The sequence below is a fragment of the Salvelinus alpinus genome, chromosome 24, assembly GCF_045679555.1.
Source record: "Salvelinus alpinus chromosome 24, SLU_Salpinus.1, whole genome shotgun sequence".
NCBI classification, from domain to species: Eukaryota; Metazoa; Chordata; class Actinopteri; order Salmoniformes; family Salmonidae; genus Salvelinus; species Salvelinus alpinus.
This window is the reverse complement of record NC_092109.1, coordinates 7,399,859-7,420,763: the sequence shown is the minus strand read 5'-3', so window position 1 is coordinate 7,420,763 and position 20,905 is coordinate 7,399,859. Positions and strand designations below refer to the sequence as shown.

The 20,905-nt window shown below is 43.0% G+C and overlaps 1 pseudogene; it reads right to left on the bottom strand.

Moving 5' to 3' along the window:
• Positions 1 to 3,076: 3,076 nt before the first annotated feature.
• On the bottom strand, positions 3,077 to 18,967 carry LOC139551684 (uncharacterized; annotated as a pseudogene).
• Between the last annotated feature and the right edge of the window lie 1,938 nt (positions 18,968 to 20,905).

Below are 20,905 nucleotides of genomic sequence, written 5' to 3'. Positions count from 1 at the left end.
TGTGTGTGTGTGTGTGTGTGTGTGTGTGTGTGTGTGTGTGTGTGTGTGTGTGTGTGTGTGTGTGTGTGTGTGTGTGTGTGTGTGTGTGTGTGTGTGTGTGTGTGTGTGTGTGTGTGCGCGTGTGTGTGTGCCTGAATCTATCATACCATTTAAGAAACAGAGCCCGAAACTGAGAGGCCCCATCATCATTAAGGCAACAGTCAAGTAATGAATTAAAACTGTGCTCCTTCATTTCTCTACCCCTCTCTCCTCTTCTCCTTTCATTTCCTTCCTGTCCCTCGTCCCTGGTAATAAAACATAGGCAGTTGCATCTGTGTGTCTGTGTGTCGCTGGGGCTCTCCTCTCTCCCTGTGTCACCGTCTCCTCCTGTCACTCAGAGCACAGCCTCGCTTTTTCTCCTTCATTATCTCTGCACACAGTCACTCTTTCTCCCTTTCTGCCTGTCCCCGCTTTTCTCTCCCACACACCCGTCCCTCCCTCCCACTCAACCTGTCCTTCTCTCCACCTCTCAATCTTCCACTCTCCAGCTGTCCGTCTCTCATCAATACCACTCTCTGCCCCCTTCTCTCCCACTGTCCCTGTCCCTCTTTGCCCTCTCTCCTCCTATCTCCCTGTCCCTCTCCTCTACCTCCTCTGTTCTCCCTGTCCTTCACCTGTCTGCCCCATATCTACTCTCTGCTCATCCACCACACCACACTTTTTCCCCCTGCTCCATCTCTTATTCTGCCTGTCTTTCATTTACATCTTTCATCTTTTTTTCTTCCTCAGTCAGTAAGGCTTGAATAATTGTTCCTGCAGTGTTTCTCTGTTCTCTGCTCCCCTGACATCATGGGTAAATAAGCTGACAGAGTTCTTCCAGCTACGTCTCTATAAACAGAGCACAGACCCGCCAGTCATTCTGCTAATGATGTTATAATGAGACCATGGCCTATGGGGTGAGAGGAGAGAGGAGGGGGGAGACGGAGCGAGACAGACAGGAAGGGAGAGACAGTGTCAGGGGGTGAAGGGGGGAGACAGAGTGAGAGGAGGGGAAAGACAGGGAGACAGGGAGGGAGGGAGACAGGGATACAGGGAGAGACAGAGGGTCAGGGGGTGAGGAAAACAAAAAGAGAGAGTTTCAGGGAGAGAAAGAAGGTGAGATGAGGGGTAGAGGGGAGGGACAGTGAGGTATTACACTCAAAAACACGCACAGCCTAATTAGCTTGACTAGGGGCGAGAGGTGGGGGTAGACAGTGCACCGTAGTAGACAGACACACACATTCACCCCTATATTCACCTTATTTAAGAGCACGGAAACAAAACAATGTCCGAACGTTCTGTTTTGTGTAGTTTTTTTCCATTTTGCAAACGTTAGCTAGCTAGCTCAAAATGTTGTGGGATCATACCAAGAAAACCTTTCAAAGTCGAATGGCAAGTCTGTGCCACATCCGCGGATTTATTCAAGAGTGGGAGGACGATATGAAAAATATGGCCACATATCACCTACGAAGGCCATCTTAAATCATTTCGTCTCGTCTCTGGGGGGATGGGTCAGAGATGAGGCGCTACAAAAGCCCAGAGGCATATCAAAACCTCCACAGTGACAAAGTTGGGCGAGTGCTGATTCACTTGTTCCTCAAAGCAGATGTGCAGCCCAGTCAGAGCAAAACACACCATCATTCTGCCTGGATTCTTGTATTATCTGTCGGCACGGTAGAGACTGCGGGGTGTTCTTGTGTTGCAGGGCAGGGGAAATCTGGCAGTCATGCAGATGCAATACTATGAAAGGAAGCTAGTTCGCTGGCTTTTTGTGTATCATAACTTGCCCTTTCTGTGACTGATACGTTTGATCTAAGCTAGTTCCTTAACTAGCTAGCTACTTGTGATGCTACCTGCGGTTTTAGTCTGGAGAGTAACTGTTAGCGGCACGGTAGTGAGTGTCAAGGAGCTGTGGCTTTCTGCAAGCCCAGATGGAGTGTTAAACTCTCAAGAACTTCTAGAACTAAAAATGTCCTGTTCTGAGTAAGACGTGTGAGTCTCTGACTGTTTTCTGGCAAACTCACCGATGTGAATGGATGGTGTTCCTCAGCCCGTGGGTACTACATGCAGGTGCAAATGGGCATGTTCTCCACAGGACTGGAGAGATGCTAACTGCTTGTCTGGACTCCATCCGAGCAGGTTATTGATGTGCCTTTTGATGTGAACTTCTGTGCTGATGTTATCCCTAAACTGTAGGCATTCTATTTCACACATATGCTGCCAAGGATAGTAGATGAGTTCTAGTCAGGCAGACTAACTCTGTGCTCCAAATATGTTCAACTATGTGGCATCTAAGGGCCTAACACTTCTGTGTTTTTAAATAGTTTTTCTATTTTTCATCTCGTAAAAGCTCTGTCATCTCTACCTTATTATCTAAGCATAACTCTTGATTGGTGTTTTTTGTTGTTGTTGTCCTGCACGGTTCTCTTCATATGCGCATTTACCTGATTATGTTTGCACAATTATTGGTGTTTTTTTACATCTTGCCTCATACATGCTTATCTAATACTTAAGGATAACTCCTTATGATTTATGAATATTTGTATGGCTCTTTCTTTTTTCATATGGCACTTCATGAACTTATCTCAGCATACTGTAAATCATCTTGCACTTGGCAAATTATGGTGTTAATAAAAAAACACTATGAAATTGAACTTTGTTGACATTTTCTTTGATACTTAACATTTTGGAAGGTTGCAGGCATGTCTAAGGCTGTCAAATGTGTTCTCAGTTTGATTCTGGGTTTGGTTTTCCAGGGGCACAAACTAAGAAAACAGTGTGGCACTTGATAAACTGTCGTCTTCCCTCTTGGTCTGTTAGAGACATTTTGGTTTTTGAAGAAAATGCATTTTTAATAGATTTAAGAAGGCATGATAACAGCACCTAGTGGATGCCTGTAATGATCAGGAACAGGCAAAGTGACAGTACATTTCTAATGTAGGAAGATAAAAATTTATTCCGATGAAATAGGAAACTATATATACACGTAGTATCTCATGTGGATGAAATGATAGTGTATAAAGTTACATTTCAGATGTATGAACATTCTCATTGCTCACTAGGCATCCTTATGGAGGATCTCACCCTGCATGTTAACAAGTGCTGCACATATTCTGAGGACTTTGTCCATTTTGTGCATCAGGTTGATGGGAACAGTCTGGGCGATGATTTTGAACACCTTGAGTCGTCTGATAACTCTCTCAACGTGTATACGCACATTAGCTAGCCTTCTCGTGCTTGTGACATCCTCATCAGACAGCTGGTCTCCTTTCTGAGTGAAGGCCGGTATGGCAAAGTTGACCTTCCTCTCATACAGGAGATCTCGGATGGTGAGGCCCCTGTCTGCCATAACTTCATCGAACAGGCCTAAGGTATTCCAGGAAGCCAGAGTTTTGGGTGATGAACTTGTCACTGCATCTGCCTCCATATGCAGGAGAAATGAACATAACGAGTCCACATGGAGCAATGGCAACCAAATACTTGAGAGTATTGTTGGAATAATAGTCGCTGTATGACTTCCCTCTGGAATGGAGATTGTGTGCTTTCTGAAGAGTGGTTTCAGAGCAGTCGATGACGCAAGTGGTGTTGGGGAACATCTCTTTAAAGCACCGAGACTGTGTTCTGGGTTGTCTCCCTCGGCAGCCATGGAATGTAGATGCTCAGGTGCTCCTCCATTGTGTCAATCCAGCAGGAAAGGATTCTGCTCACTACTCCCTGGGACACAGCAACGCGTGTAGCAAGTTCACCCTGGAGTAGATTCAGCTTCAGCTTCATCAGTATTTCATCAGTGATATGCATTTTGAAGTTAGCCGTGTAGAATTTCTGCAGAAACGCTACATGGTCAGAGTAAACACTAAGAGGAAGGCCAGTATACAACATTAGACAGCATCACACAATTGAATTTTGCTCTAGGCCTACTCTAATACAAATAATACATTGTATTTGTAGAGCGCAGTTCATTTACAGACAGAAATCACAAAGCTCTAGTCTATACCCAGACACAGATGACATGGATGTTGTGTTATGGGAGCTGATGTTGAGTGAGTTGTCATGGCAGACCAAGTGTCTGTGTGTGTGTGTGTGTGTGTGTGTGTGTGTGTGTGTGTGTGTGTGTGTGTGTGTGTGTGTGTGTGTGTGTGTGTGTGTGCGTGTGTGTGTGTATGACTGCATGTGTGTGTGCTACACTGTCAGAGGTGTCGGTCTGAGATGAGACTTTGATGAGACATTCACAGATGAAATTACACCTTTGGAGAGAAAAATGTTACTGATTGGGGTGAAAAACGTCATTGTGACTCCTCCTTTCTATGACTACCACCATGTTATTTTGGGTGAGAGATTGTTATCTTTCCTTTCTCTGCAAAAGAAGACACTTGCAGACAGCCTGGCTAGGTCAAAAGATCCAAAAGACGGCTAACGTTGGTCAATGTCATGTAAATGAGTTATTCACTGCTGAAGCAACTCTTACTCTGCTATACCTGGTAGAAATTCGCACGCTAATGATATTTGGATTGAATTCTCTAACTGGCATTAGAACTCCAATTAATTTGCAAATACTAGATTATCTTCTTTTCAAAGACCCTTCGCCACTAAATCAAACAATCAAACAAAAATGATGCCCATTGAAGCCCTGAAATCGCATGAGACATTCCATCGCTAAATGAGCAGCCAAGCTACGACGGTCGCCTCAGACCACCTCAGTTGCCATCACGCTGGCAATTTACCTCCTCCGCCAATTTGGAGGAGCTGCGAGCAGAGACCACCGTGACAGCTTCAGTCAGAGGGCCATTGTCAGAGAGGATTTGAATAATTTGACAGCGAGTAGGCATCATGCTGCAGTTTCTCTGGTGCATTTGCATATGAAATGTTCAGAATCACATTGACTTGTTACTGGATTCAGTTTCCGCTGAAAAAAGCATGGTCTTTAATAAAAATTGCCTAGCCACCTAGTTAGAATTTGTAACATATAATGTGTTCTGAATTATTTTAACGTATGTTTTGCAGATTCGTAACTTAATTGGGATAGGTGGGGCGCTAGTGTCCCACCTCAACAACATCCGGTGAAATTGCAGAGCGCGAAATTCAAAATACAAAAATCGTCATATTAAACATTCATGAACATACAAGTGTCTTACATCGTTTAAAAGCATAACTTCTTGTTAATCCAACCGCGTTGTCAGATTTCAAAAAGGCTTTACGGCGAAAGCATACAATGCGATTATCTGAGGACAGCGCCCACACACAAAGTATTAAAAACATTTTCCAACCCAGCAGAGGCGTCACAAAAGTCAGAAACGACAAATTCTAGCTCATTTTTCAAAAAACAAGCCTGAAACCCTTTCTAAAGACTGTTGACATCTAGTGTAAGCCATATGAACTGCAATCTGGGAGGATTTAAATGGTGGTCACCTCAACAAACAAAAAAATCTGGATGGATTCTCCTCGGGTTTTTGCCTGCCATATCAGTTCTGTTATACTCACAGACATTATTTTACCAGTTTCAGAAGCCTCTGAGTGTTTTCTATCCAATAATACAACTTATATGCATATCCTAGCTTCTGGGCCTGAGTAACAAGCGGTTTACTTTGGGCATGTCAGTCATCTGAACTTCCGAATACTGCCCCCTATCCCTAAGAAGTTAAAATAAAGTGGTGATATATATATTTTTTTATTTAACCTTTATTTAACTAGGCAAGTAAATTAAATTAACCCTAACTCCCCTAACTCGGACAACGTGTGGCCAATTGTGTGCCATCCTATGGGACTCCCAATCACAGCCAGTTGTGATACAGCCCAGGATTGAACCACGGTCTGTAGTGACATCTCTAGCACTGAGATGCAGTGCCTTGGACCGCTGCGCCATTCGGGAGCCATTTTGATGTACTCAAAGGACCACTATTATTATGTTTAAACCACTCCTATAAAAATTGTAAACTATCAGGGAGGCCTCTTCACTTCAATGTTGTGATGCAAAAATCCTAGCAAATGGCATAGCGCATAGAATTAAATAGGTATTTTCAGATATTATTCATCGTGATCAGACAGGTTTTTTACTTGGATGATGCATTGGAGATAATATAAGACAAGTACTTGAAACATTAGAACACTATGAAAAATCTAGAAAATCAGATGAGGTATTTATAGAAGATTTTGAAACGGCTATTGATAAAGTACAGCTAGAATTTATATATAAATGCCTGGACTTATTTTCAGAGAATCACTTATACAATGGGTTAAAGTTATATATAGTAACCCTAGGTGTAAAATAATAAATTCTCAGAAATTATTAAACTGTCAAGAGGAGGAAAACAAGGTTGTCCACTGTCGGCATATCTATTTATTATAGCCATCGAAATGTTAGCTATTCAAATCAGACCCAACATTAATATAGAGGGGCTAGAAATGCAGGGCTTAAAAACAATGGTGTCATTGTACGCTGATGACAAATTTTTGTACGCTGAAGTTTCCTCTTAAATCCGCTATCAGGATCCCTGCATAGAGGATCTAGATAATTTTTTGAACGTCTCTGGATTACAACCGAAATGAAGATGTACCATGTTACGTATTGGTTCACAAAAAAATACAAGTTTTACATTACCATGTACTTTACCCAAAAAAATTCCTGGTGAAGTGGACACACTCCGTATTCATATCCCTACAGAAATAAAGAAACTTACTACACAGAGATTCAACAGAAAGTTAGCAAAAATAGATAAGGTCTTGCTGCCATGGAAAGGTAAAATCACACTAATAAAGTATTTAGTCATATCCCAGTTTACCCATTTACTTATGGCCCTGCCTGCGCTGAACAACTTGTCTTTTAAATTATTTGAGCAAAAAATATTTCACTTCATTTGAAACGGCAAGCTAGACAAAATGCAACGTGCATATTTCTATAATTAATGTGACTTTGGGGGGCTAAAATTATTTAATATTAAAGCATTAAACCTCTCACTAAAAGCATCAATCATACAAAAGCTATACTTAAACCCACACTGGTTCTCCAGTAGATTAGTAAGAATGGTTCACCCCTTGTTTAAAAATGACCCTTCTCCCTTTATCCAGATTACAACCCTTCACTTTCAGTTAATTGAAAATGGAACCATTTTTTAAATATCGCCCTTTCTAAAACAAAACATTGAAAAAGGAAATATCTTTGTTAATAATATTATGAATAGGAAAGGTGGAGTTACGTCACAGGACTTCAACAGAAGGCTTCTTCACCTGTGAGATCGTCTGAGACCAGCAACCCGGACAGCTGATGAAACTGATCGTTTGCACAACTGAAGAATTTCTGCACAAACTGTCAGAAACCGTCTCAGGGAAGCTCATCTGCGTGCTCATCGTCCTCACCGATTTCAGCGGCAAGATGCTCGACACTGGCACCCTGCTGGAGTTAAGTGCTCTTCACGAATGAATCCTGGTTTCAACTCTACCGGGCAGATGGCAGACAGCATGTGGGCGAGAGGTTTGATGATGTCAACATTGTGAACAGAGTGCCCCATGGTGGCGGTGGAGTTATAGTATGGGCAGGCATAAGCTATGGACAATGAACACAATTGCATTTTATCGATGGCAATTTGAATGCACAGAGATACAGTGAGATCCTGAGGCCCATTGTCATGCCATTCATCCGCCGCCATCACCTGATGTTTCAGCATGATGAACATGGCCCCATGTCACAAGGATCTGTACGCAATTCCTGAAAGCTGAAAAGGTCCCAGTTCTTCCATGGCCAGCATACTCACCAGACATGTCCTCTATTTAGCATGTTTGGGATGCTCTGGGTCGACAGCGTGTTCCAGATCGCACCAAAATCCAGCAACTTCACACAGCCATTGAAGAGGAGTGGGACAATATTCCACAGGCCACAATCAACAGCTTGATCAACTCTATGCATAGGAGATGTGTCGCAAATGGTGGTCACACCAGATTTGGACTGGTTTTCTGATCCACTCCCCTACCTGTGACCAACAGATGCACATTTGTATTCCCAGTCATGTGAAATCGAGAGATTAGGGCCTGGTGAATTCATTTAAATTGACTGATTTCATTATATGAACTGCAACTCAGTAAAATATTTTGAAATTGTTGCATGTTGCATTAAATGTTTTGTTCAGTGTACATGTGAAAAAATATATATGTTTCCTGATCTTTCTTATATGTCTCAGATACAGAACAGGCACTTCAGGACGAACTTCCAAAATATTTGTTGGGGGGGGGACTATCTGTTTTTCCATGTAGTGAATCTGTTATTCAATGCATTTGGATGTGCTAATAGCAATAAGGCCCAACACAATTTTTTACACTTCAAAAATCTTACAATTCAAAATCAAATAGCAAAATAATACTTTGTATGACCTTCTTAAAACAATTCCATATAACTTAGTATAACCCCCCTCCCTCTCTTGGTATGAACTTCGAAAAATAATTTAGCTTAGTTTAGTAGAACCCCCCCGGCTTAGACCAGGCTCATACTCTTATGGGTTAAAGACATCTGTCTGTGTCCAATGGCCACCTGCACATCAACTGTCACGCCCTGACCTGTTTCACCTGTCCTTGTGATTGTCTCCACCCCCTCCAGGTGTCGCTTGTTTTCCCCAGTGTATTTATCCCTGTGTTTCCTGTCTCTTTGTGCCAGTTTGTCTTGTATGTTCCAAGTCAACCAGCGGTTTTTCCGTACTCCTGCCTTTGCTATTCTCATTTTTCTAGTCCTCCCGGTTTTGATCCTTGCCTGTTTCTGGACTTTGTACCCGCCTGCCTGACCATTCTGCCTGCCTTGACCTCGAGCCTGTCCGCCACTCTGTACCTCCTGGACTCTGAACTGGTTTGACCTTTTGCCTGTCCACGACCATTCTCTTATTAAACATCTTCAACTCCAACCATCTGCCTCCTGTGTCTGCATCTGGCTCTCGCCTTGTGTCATGATATAAACAAGTCCTTATATTTTGAGGTTTCTCTGTGACTGTCAACACAAAGCTGTCACACACCAATGCTCTTTTCCCAGACACTGATATAATATATGTCGACTATACCCACAATTTCCTCCCTCCTCAAAATTAATATAATAGATATTGACAGGTGAAAATGTGCGGTGTGACAGACTGTGATGTAGTTTGTGCAGCCAGCTGAAATAACATCAACTTATGGAGCAGAGGATGATATGGCACTGTGCCATGCGTACATAGCAGTTGATCTTTCGGTGTAACATTTCTAGTGTTGATTCAGGAGTTAAATTCACACTACTAGAGTGAAATTTACATTCAGTAGTGTAAATAACACCAGTGTTGGTCTTAAAACCTAATCTCAGGCTAGGGTCCTTTTCTCTCAATTTCCGCCTGACTGACATGCCCAAAGTAAACTGCCTGTTACTCAGGCCCTGAAGCCAGGATATGCATATAATTGGTACCATTGGAAAGAAAACACGTTGAAGTTTGTAGAAATGTAGGAGACTATAACACAATAGATATGGTAGGAGAAAATCCAAAGAAAAACCAACCAGAATTTCTTTTCTTTTGAGAGCCTTACAATGGAAAGTATAGGGTAATAATGAAATCTAGCTCCCAGTGTGCAATTCCTATGGCATCCACATGGTGTCAGCACTCTATGTTTAAGGTTTCAGGCTTGTTTCTTCCAATACGAGTAAGAAATAGTAGTTTTAGTATTGGGATTCACTATTGGAAATTCGCGTTTGTGCGCTCGATGAAGACAAGACACACCTGCTAATTTTGGTTTCCTATTGAACATACTTCTTTCTGTATGAAATATTATAGTTTGATTACATTTTAGGGTATCTGAGGAGTCAATAGAAACGTATTTTGACTTGTTTTAACAAAGTTTAGCGGTAGATTTTTGGATTCCTTTCACTGCATGTTGAACGAGTGGATTACTCAAATCGATGGCGCCAACTAAACAGACCTTTTGGAATATAAAGAAGGATTTTATCTAACAAAACGAGATTACATGTTATAGCTGGGACACTTTGGATGACAAATCAAAGGAAGATTTTCAAAAAGTAAGTGAATATTTAATCGCTATTTGTGAATTGCACAAAGATAAATAGCATTAATTTTTAACTAATCCAATCAGTTAGTTGGACCCGTTACTGAAATGGTTGTTCCAGTTTACCTTATCAGAGTTCCTAACCCTTGTAGTTATTCTGAATGCATGTTGCGGGTGAATAAAATGATGTCTGGATTTCGAAAATAATTACACATCACTTCACCAGCCAGTATAATGTGACTTGAAGGCCTGATGTGTAACACCACTGTATTACTGACTCAGCCATGCCTCCTTTCCCATCCACCATTTCCTCATCTCCCACCCCTTCTAATGTGACTATCCCTGATGCTTCTCTTTCTTTTTCCCCCTGCCCCGCTACAAAGTTTCTACCTGCAGGAAGTCACCGAGTCCGAGGTGCTAGAGGAGCTCCTGAAACTTGACCCCCAAAAAACATCTGGGTCAGATGGTTTAGACCCTTTCTTCTTTAAGGTTGCTGCCCCTATCATCGCCGAGCCTATCTCCGACCTTTTTAACCCGTCTCTCCTTTCTGGGGAGGTTCCCATTGCTTGGAAGGCAGCCACGGTTTGTCCTTTATTTAAAGGGGAGATCAAGCTGATCCTAACTGTTATAGGCCTATTTCTATTTTGCCCTGTTTATCAAAAGTGTTGGAAAAACTTGTCAATAATCAACTGACTGGCTTTCTTGATGTCTATAGTATTCTCTCGGGTATGCAGTCTGGTTTCCGCTCAGGTTATTTATCAGATCATCAAGAATTTCAAGGAGAGCGGTTCAATTGTTGTGAAGAAGGCTTCAGGGTGCCCAAAGAAAGTCCAGCAAGCACCAGGACCGTCTCCTAAGTTGATTCAGCTGCGGGATCGGGGCACCACCAGTACAGAGCTTGCTCAGGAATGGCAGCAAGCAGGTGTGAGTGCATCTGCACACACAGTGAGGCGAAGGCTTTTGGAGGATGGCCTGGTGTCAAGAAGGGCAGCAAAGAAGCCACTTCTCTCCAGGAAAAACATCAGGGACAGACAGATATTCTGAAAAAGATACAGGGATTGGACTGCTGAGGACTGGGGTAAAGTCATTTTCTCTGATGAATCCCCTTTCCGATTGTTTGGGGCATCCGGAAAAAAGCTTGTCTGGAGAAGACAAAGTGAGCGCTACCATCAGTCCTGTGTCATGCCAACAGTAAAGCATCCTGAGACCATTCATGTGTGTGTGGGGTTGCTTCTTAGCCAAGGGAGTGGGCTCACTCACAATTTTGCCAAAGAACACAGCCATGAGTAAAGAATGGTACCAACACATCCTCCAAGAGCAACTTCTCCCAACCATCCAGGAACAGTTTGGTGACGAACAATGCCTTTTCCAGCATGATGGAGCACCTTGCCATAAGGCAAAAGTGATAACTAAGTGGCTTGGGGAACAAAACATTGATATTTTGGGTCCATGGCCAGGAAACTCCCCAGACCTTAATCCCATTGAGAACTTTTGGTCAATCCTCAAGAGGCGGGTGGACAAACAAAAACCCACACATTCTGACAAACTCCAAGCATTGATTATGCAAGAATGGGCTGCCATCAGTCAGGATGTGGCCCAGAAGTTAATTAACAGCACGCCAGGGCTGATTGCAGAGGTCTTGAAAAAGAAGGGTCAACACTGCAAATATTCATGTAATTGTCAATAAAAGCCTTTGACACTTATGAAATGCTTGTAATTATACTTCAGTATTCCATAGGAACATCTGACAAAAATATCTAAAGACACTGAAGCAGCAAACTTTGTGGAAATTATTATTTGTGTCATTCTCAAAACTTTTGGCCACGACTGTATGTCAGCTTGTGTATCTGTGTTTTCGCCAGGGTGTGTGTATGTGCGTGCATCCCTGCCTATCTAGTATGGGTATGCTTCACGGTATATATGTGTGTGTATGCACATGCCTGCCTGTCTGTAGGCTACATGTTATATGTGTGTGTCAGTGAGATGGATGCTTGGTGCTCCAGAGGTATAATTGGATTCTGTAGGTGCCTCTGGGTTGGTCATTGATCTCTCCCCTGCAGCAGACAGTCCTCTGTACTGTGGGGCTATGGGGAGGAGGCTGAGAGCTGAGTGACTTTATTGATTTTACCCGTGGCCCATCAGGAGAGGATGGACACGTGATCAACACTAATCCCTGTGGTCGGCTAAAGCTGGGTGCTGGACTATAAAGGCCGACCATCTACTCTTCTCTATTTCACCCACGTCATGTGTAGGTAAGAAGTATAGTGTCGCAGCTGCCTCACAATCCGACCAAGGTCGATGTGTAACGGAGGGGATATAGACAACCCAACCTCCAGCTCAAAACGAATCCAGGGCATATTTTTACAGCTGAGAGATAAAGTCCTGTCTGCGTCTGCGATGAACAACCTTGCACTTGAATACTTGTGTTATCTCCCCAAGCGTATGCATGGGCTTCAGTTCAGTGGGCTAACAAAGTCTTGTAGCGCCGGAGTCCTGTGTTCAAGCCATAGTCAGCCACATATGAGAGCCAAACTGGATATTTTTATTCAGTTAACCATGGAGAGCAATGGAAGTTCAATGTCATTTTATTCTTTGTCAGACAAAAACTCATAGGCCTATTGGATATTGCAACTTTCATTCTCCTTCTTCACCGAATATGCGTTCTCTACAGAGTGAAATACTGAACAGCGACTGTCTTAGCTGCCGCATACATCTAATGGTAAGATAAGTAAAAAAGGAAGCAAAAAGGCTGAGGTGTGAATGAAATAGAAGATAAATCAACAATCTTTAGGGTATAGAAAATGTACAGGAGCCACTGTGCTATAAAATAACAAACAACCAAACTGCAAGGTCATTGTTCAGACTTCAAAGGGGAAAGTTCATTGGAGGAATACATTGTTTCGCCACCCAATAGCAGAGGTGGGACCATGTCACTATTATTCGAGTCACGAGCAAGTCTCAAGTCACAAGGTTCGAGTCTCAAGTCGAGCACCAAGTAGAATGGGTCAAGACTAGAGTCAAGTCCAAGTGGTGCGTTCTAAGAGCAAGTCACGAGTTTTGTAAAAAATAAAAAAAAATCTGTACATGCAAATCTTTGCCTATTTATCGAGGCTAAGAAATTGTTGGCTATAAAATGAAAATGTATCGTAGGCCGATCAAACATGAAACAGAAATGTCTATGTGTTGCAATAAATGGTACGGGATGGAAGGATGAAACGCTCGCAATTGTTGTAGTATTATATGGAATATAGATTTACCACATAGGGCCTATGCATTTAAATGTGTGACAATAACAGCAAATATTTCAACAAGAGAAAAAGAGCACTCTCCACTGGCGGGAGTTTGGAGAGTGCAAGTGAACAGCCACAGTACTATTTGTTTTTAACAACAAATTCTAAATGAATGCCAGCGTCATAAGTAAATTATAAATATCAAGCAATTGTTACATACCAAAAATACCAGTAGACCTATGCTAGTAATTGTTACCCCAATGCTGGTTAGCTTGCAAAGTAAACAGTTAATATTCTTGATCATCAAACAATTTTTGGAACTACATAATACTTTATTGTGCCAATCCTCTCTCCCTACAATTTGATGTTTACACTGCACCCGATCATATAACTGTACAGCAAAATCAGAAATCTGTTCGCTAGCTCACTCAACCTGTGTTGATTGACAGTTTGCTGGTCCAATCAGAGTGTTGAGTGTGCGTTTCACTTGCCAATCTGTTGCAGATTTCTTTTGCAAGGGCGATGCTGCGGCTACTGTCTGGCTGTGTGTAAATGAATCCACGTAGACTCTGGTCCACAAAATGAGTGACGTAACATTACAAAACCTGGCCAGATCATTTCAAGTCATCAGTCTCAAGTCAAAGTCAAGTCCCAAGGCATCAAATTTTTATATTTTTGTTTCAAGCCTAGCCCAAAAATATAAAAAACGACTTTCCAAAAACAGATGCTTACACCCATCCCCATCCAGAACACCCTAGCAAAACGTAAACCTACTTAAAGGTAAAAGCTCTCAATGTTGCCCTTAGAGGCCAGTTTCCACGTCATTGCCCGACGTCCTCAGACATCGATGGACGTCGAATGCTAAATTGTATCGTGGTTGACCCTTGGGCTTGTGCAGTGGAGGAGATCTTCATGGGCTATACTCAGCCTTGTCTCAGGGTAGTAAGTTGGTGGTCTGCTGATATCCCTCTAGTTGAGTGGGGGTTGTGCTTTGGTAAAGTGGGTGGGGATATATCCTGCCTGGTTGGCCCTGTCCGGGGGTATCCTCCCCCTGTCTCAGCCTCCAGTATCTATGCTGCAAATGTCTATGTGCTGGGAGGCTAGGGTCAGTCTGTCCTATCTTGTGAAATTCTCCTGTCTTATCTGGTGTCCTGTGTGAACTTAACTATGCTCCCATCTCTCCCTCTCTCTCCCTCTCTACCGCACCTGCTGTCTTGACCTCTGAATGATCAGCTATGAAAAGCCAACTGACATTTACTACTGAGGTGCTGACCTGTTGCACCCTCTACAACCCCTGTGATTATTATTTGACCCTGGTCATCTATAAACATTTGAACATCTTGCGGAACGATCTGGCCTTAATGGACATGTACTCTTATAATCTCCACCTGGCACAGCCAGAAGAGGACTGGCCATCCCTCAGAGCCTGGTTCCTCTCTAGGTTTCTTCCTAGGTTTCTGCCATTCTAGGGAGTTTTTCTTAGCCACCGTGCTCCTACATCTGCATTGGTTGCTGTTTGGGGTTTTAGACTGGGTTTCTGTATAAGCACTTTGTGACATCTGCTGATGTAAAAAGGGCATCATAAATACATTTGATTTGATTTGACTAACAGAGCTAGCACCAATCCAAGGACGGGACTGCCCTGCCTGGGGCATCCACAAAACACACACAGATTTCAAAAGGCATTGTTATCATCCTCTGGTGCAAGGAAAGAATTATGTCATTTATTATGTGTTATGTGGGGGTGTAGAGGGTGTGGCACAAGAAAGATGGGCCACAACAATGCATGAGGATTTTCATTTTGTTTTGGTTCAGAGATTTGTGTGAGTGCATGTCTGTGTTTCTTTGTGCCTTGTGTGGTTGTCTTGAGCACGTGTGTGTGCGTGATGTGTGTGTGTGTATATGTGCGTGGCCCTCTAAAGATGCATGATATTCCTGTGGAAATTTCATTTGGATTTGGTCCATGTGTGTTTGTATGTTTGTTTCTCAGTCAAAAGGAAGAGCATGAGACTGAAGATCATTTCTTGAGGATACGCTGTAGATTTGTCTCAAGTTTAATATCGTCACCTGCACAAGTACAGTGAAATTTCTTTCTTGCAACCTCTTTCCCAACAATGCAGTACTCAGTATCAGTAGTATGTCACATGAAGTAAAGTAGAACAGAAACATACAAGAAATAGAATAAGAAGAACACGAGAAAGTAAGAAGCTCTATACAGGGTCAGTGCCTATATCATATTTCCAATGTGCAGGGATACTAGAATGGTAGGGGTAGATATGTATAGAAGTAAGGTGACTAAGCATCAGGATATAGGATAAATAGAGTAGCAGCAGCGAATATGATGATTTTATGTGAGTGTGTCTGTGTGTGTGAGTATGTGTGTGTTGGATTGTCAGTGTGCGTGTGCGTGAGTGTGCATAGTCAGTGCAAAAATACAATAGAAGGGTCAATGTAGATGGTCCGTGTAGCCATTTTTTGGCTATTAAAAAAATAAAAAAATAATAATTTCACCTTTATTTAACCAGGTAGGCTAGTTGAGAACAAGTTCTCATTTGCAACTGCGACCTGGCCAAGATAAAGCATAGCAATTCGACACATACAACAACACAGAGTTACACATGGAATAAACAAAACATACAGTCAATAATACAGTAGAAAAATAAGTATATATACAATGTGAGCAAATGAGGTGAGATAAGGGAGGTAGCAATAAATAGGCCATGGTGGCGAAGTAAATACAATATAGCAATTAAAAACACTGGAATGGTAGATTTGCAGTGGAAGAATGTGCAAAGTAGAAATAGAAATAATGGGGTGCAAAGGAGCAAAATAAATAAATAAATACAGTAGGGGAAGAGGTAGTTGTTTGGGCTAAATTATAGATAGGCTATGTACAGGTGCAGTAATCTGTGAGCTGCTCTGACAGCTGGTGCTTAAAGCTAGTGAGGGAGATAAGTGTTTCCAACTTCAGAGATTTTTGCAGTTCGTTCCAGTCATTAGCAGCAGAGAACTGGAAGGAAAGACGACCAAAGGAGGAATTGGCTTTGGGGGTGACCAGTGAGATATACCTGCTGGAGCGCATGCTACGAGTGGGTGCTGCTATGGTGACCAATGAGCTGAGATAAGGCGGGGCTTTACCTAGCAGATACTTGTAGATAACCTGTAGCCAGTGGGTTTGGCGACGAGTATGAAGCGAGGGCCAACCAACGAGAGCGTACAGGTCGCAATGGTGTGTAGTGTATGGGGCTTTGGTGACAAAACGGATGGCACTGTGATAGACTGCATCCAGTTTGTTGAGTAGAGTGTTGGAGGATATTTTATAGATGACATCACCGAAGTCGAGGATCGGTAGGATGGTCAGTTTTACGAGGGTATGTTTGGCAGCATGAGTGAAGGATGCTTTGTTGCGATATAGGAAGCCGATTCTAGATTTAATTTTGGATTGGAGATGCTTAATGTGAGTCTGGAAGGAGAGTTTACAGTCTAACCAGACACCTAGGTATTTGTAGTTGTCCACGTATTCTAAGTCAGAGCTGTCCAGAGTAGAGATGCTGGACGGGCGAGCAGGTGCGGGCAGTGATCGGTTGAATAGCATGCATTTAGATTTACTTGCGTTTAAGAGCAGTTGGAGGCCACGGAAGGAGAGTTGTATGGCATTGAAGCTCGTCTGGAGGTTAGTTAACACAGTGTCCAAAGAGCGGCCAGAAGTATACAGAATGGTGTCGTCTACGTAGAGGTGTATCAGATAATCACCAGCAGCAAGAGCAACATCATTGATGTATACAGAGAAGAGAGTCGGCCCGAGGATTGAACCCTGTGGCACCCCCATAGAGACTGCCAGAGGTCCGGACAACAAGCCCTCCGATTTGACACAACGAACTTTATCAGAGAAGTAGTTGGTAAACCAGGCGAGGCAATCATTTGAGAAACCAAGGCTGTCGATTCTGCCAATAAGAATGTGGTGATTGACAGAGTCGAAAGCCTTGGCCAGGTCGATGAATACGGCTGCGCAGTAATGTCTCTAATCGATGGCGGTTATGATGTCGTTTAGGACCTTGAGCGTGGCTGAGGTGCACCCATGACCAGCTCTGAAACCAGATTGCATAGCGGAGAAGGTACGGTGGGAATCGAAATGGTCGGTAATCTGTTTGTTAACTTGGCTTTCGAAGACCTTAGAAAGACAGGGTAGGATAGATATAGGTCTGTAGCAGTTTGGGTCTAGAGTGTCACCCCCTTTGAAGAGGGGGATGACCGCGGCAGCTTTCCAATCTTTGGGAATCTCAGACGATACGAAAGAGAGGTTGAACAGGCTAGTAATAGGGGTTGCAACAATTTCGGCAGATCATTTTAGAAAGAGAGGGTCCAGATTGTCTAGCCCGGCTGGTTTGTAGGGGTCCAGGTTTTGCAGCTCTTTTAGAACATCAGCTATCTGGATTTGGGTGAAGGAGAAATGGTGGGGGCTTTGGCGGGTTGCTGTGGAGGGTGCCGGGCTGTTGACCGGGGTAGGGGTAGCCAGGTGGAAAGCATGGCCAGCCGTAGGGAAATGCTTATTGAAATTCTCAATTATAGTGGATTTATCGGTGGTGACAGTGTTTCCTAGCCTCAGAGCAGTGGGCAGCTGGGAGGAGGTGCTCTTATTCTCCATGGACTTTACAGTGTCCCAGAACTTTTTTGAGTTAGTACTACAGGATGCAAATATCTGTTTGAAAAAACTAGCTTTTGCTTTCCTAACTGCCTGTGTATATTTGTTCCTAACTTCCCTGAAAAGTTGCATATCACGGGGGGTATTCGATGCTAATGCAGAACGCCACAGGATGTTTTTGTGCTGGTCAAGGGCAGACAGGTCTGGAGTGAACCAAGGACTATATCTATCCCTAGTTCTAAATTTTGTGAATGGGGCATGCTTATTTAAGATGGTGAGGAAGGCACTTTTAAAGAATAGCCAGGCATCATCTACTGACGGGATGAGGTCAATGTCATTCCAGGATACCCCGGCCAGGTCGATTAGAAAGGCCTGCTCACAGAAGTGTTTTAGGGAGCGTTTGACAGTGATGAGGGGTGGTCGTTTGGTCGCAGACCCATTACGGATGCAGGCAATGAGGCAGTGATCTCTGAGATCTTGATTGAAAACAGCAGAGGTGTATTTGGAGGGCGAGCTAGGAGTGCTATCATCTAGCTAGGAGTGTTATGGATTGGGGATAGAAGCTGTTCAAGAGCCTGTTGGTTTCAGAATTGTTGCTCCGTTATTGAAAATGTGAAAGTTTCCCCCCCCCATTTACTGTAGTCCAAGATCAACTCTTTGGTCTTACTGACGTTGAGGTTGTTGTCATGGCACCACACTGCCAGGGCACTGACCTCCTCACTGTAGGCTGTCTCATCATCGCCGGTGATCAGGCCTACCACCGTTGTGTCGTCAGAAAACTTGATGATGATGTTTGAGTTGGAGCACACACCTCTATGGGGCCCCCGTGTTGAGGGTCAGCATGACAGAGGGGATGATGCCTACCCTCATCATCTGGGTTCGACGTACTCATGGCGGCCTCGGCGAGCGAGATCACCCAGTACTCTGGGTCGGCGGGGGCCCTCATGCACAGATAGATGTTGTTTTTGTCGAAGCATGCATAAAATGCATTGAGTTCCTCTGGTAGAGAGGTGTCATTGGGCAGATCACTGCTGTGTCTTGGTTTGTAATCCGTAATGGACTGTAGCCCCTGCCACATGCGGCGGTGTATGTATGCAGGTGTGTGTGTGCTCTTAGGATGGAAAACATGGAGCAATTTAATATTGTTCTACTTGTATGTGTGCGTGATTTTGTGTGGTGCTTGCAAAAGGCTCCGTTAGTAAATCACATTAGATTCGCTTTAGCTATAGATTCTGATGTGTGTGTGTGCCTGTATGGGTGTGCTTGTGTGGGTTTGTGTGTGTGTGTGCACAATTTTACTCACATAATTTGAGACGCATCTCTTTGGCTTGGGTGGTCACACATTTTGAACAGCCGGCTCTTACCTTGGAGTTCCTACAGGTTCTGTTCTGATTTCCTGCTTTTCAATTATGCTCTTTTGACCGACTGCACAAGTTGCCTATGGCAAATGCAGCGGAAATATTTTAATCATAATGAATATAGAAAAAAAGCAATACAGAGGTTTTAACAAGGTCTTCTACACGCTGTATTAGTGTGATTAATTCTTCCATCTGGCTAGCCTCCAGACACAGCACTGTGAAACAGGCTGAGAGAGAGAGAGAGAGAGAGAGAGAGAGAGAGAGAGAGAGAGAGAGAGAGAGAGAGAGAGAGAGAGAGAGAGAGAGAGAGAGAGAGAGAGAGAAAGAGAGAGAGAGGGAGACCGACAGAGAGGGAGAGAGAGAGATGAGTGTGAGGTAGAGAGAGAGATGAGTGTGAGGTAGACAGAGATGATGTGTGAGGTAGGGGAGACAAAGCTGGAGTCATGGTAATATAATCATACAGTAAATAGACAGGCACTCGTGGCTTATGGAGAATGTACTTGTTCTGAGAAGAGGATGTCTATTTACCTAGAATTCACTTTTAATGAACTCGTCTTTGTACATGACTCTGGTGTTTAAATTAATTGGATTAAAGTTAGACTGTGCCCAAACCAAAATGCGGAACTACAAATAATAATTTGCACTAGGCTTTGTTTCAATTTGTCAGTTTCAAAATTGTTTTCTAACAAGTTTTATTTTCTATTTGCCGTTTTAATTGAGGTGTGTTCCGCCTCCTCATTAATTCACACAAGAAGTAGCCCACTTCACTGTTGCGGATAATTTATTTTTGAGCCGGACTAACTTCTCTCTTCAACGGGAGCTGAAGCACTTCCTCAGTGTTTCCCCAGATCAAGTATGCAGACATTTTCTTATCTCTTGTCAGAACAGGCCTTGCACAAACGTTTTACCCCTGGCACTTTTTCTGGCTGGCGCCCTTCATTATTCTTTTCCTTACAAATAATAACTGTGGACATGTGTGTGTGTTCCTTTCAAAGTAACTGCCTCATTTTCTGTATATCGTATTGTCGTTTCTACTGTAGCATAGCTGCTGTTAGCTTAGCTGACACGCTTCTCTTTTCTAAATAAAATTACATTTCTACCTTGTGCTCACCAGAGATATGGTACATTGTAAACAAGTCTAGCTGTTAGGCCGCTAACTTATGTTTAGTTTTTTTGTCAGCGCAACCTGTTATTTACACTGGTTTATGGATTGAGTTTGGCTCTGGAGGTGTTCCGTTTGATGCTTGGATGATGAAATTAGCATTTATCTTTTACAATAAAGGTGACATTGAGGAATAGAGTTGTGAAACCTTTATTTCCCATCAGTACAATACATTTTTAGTTGCTTTTCAGACAACAATGCGCTTTAGACACGCTTGTTGCATCATACGTTCTGTTGCTACTGTTCCAATCACATATTTGCGATGGTACGCTTCAGGGACCACTCAACAATGATCACAAATATGTGATCGTACACGTCAAAGGGCTAGAAAATACTCTATAACTGTTTTATACTTTGATATGTTGTGCTGCAGGAAGAGCCTGTCAAACTGATTTGGATCTTTGGTCTAGGTATAATTCCTTCCGTGTCTTCAGACAGCAACACAGAATGTGTCCCAAATAGCACCATATTCATGGGGCACTACATTTGACCAGAG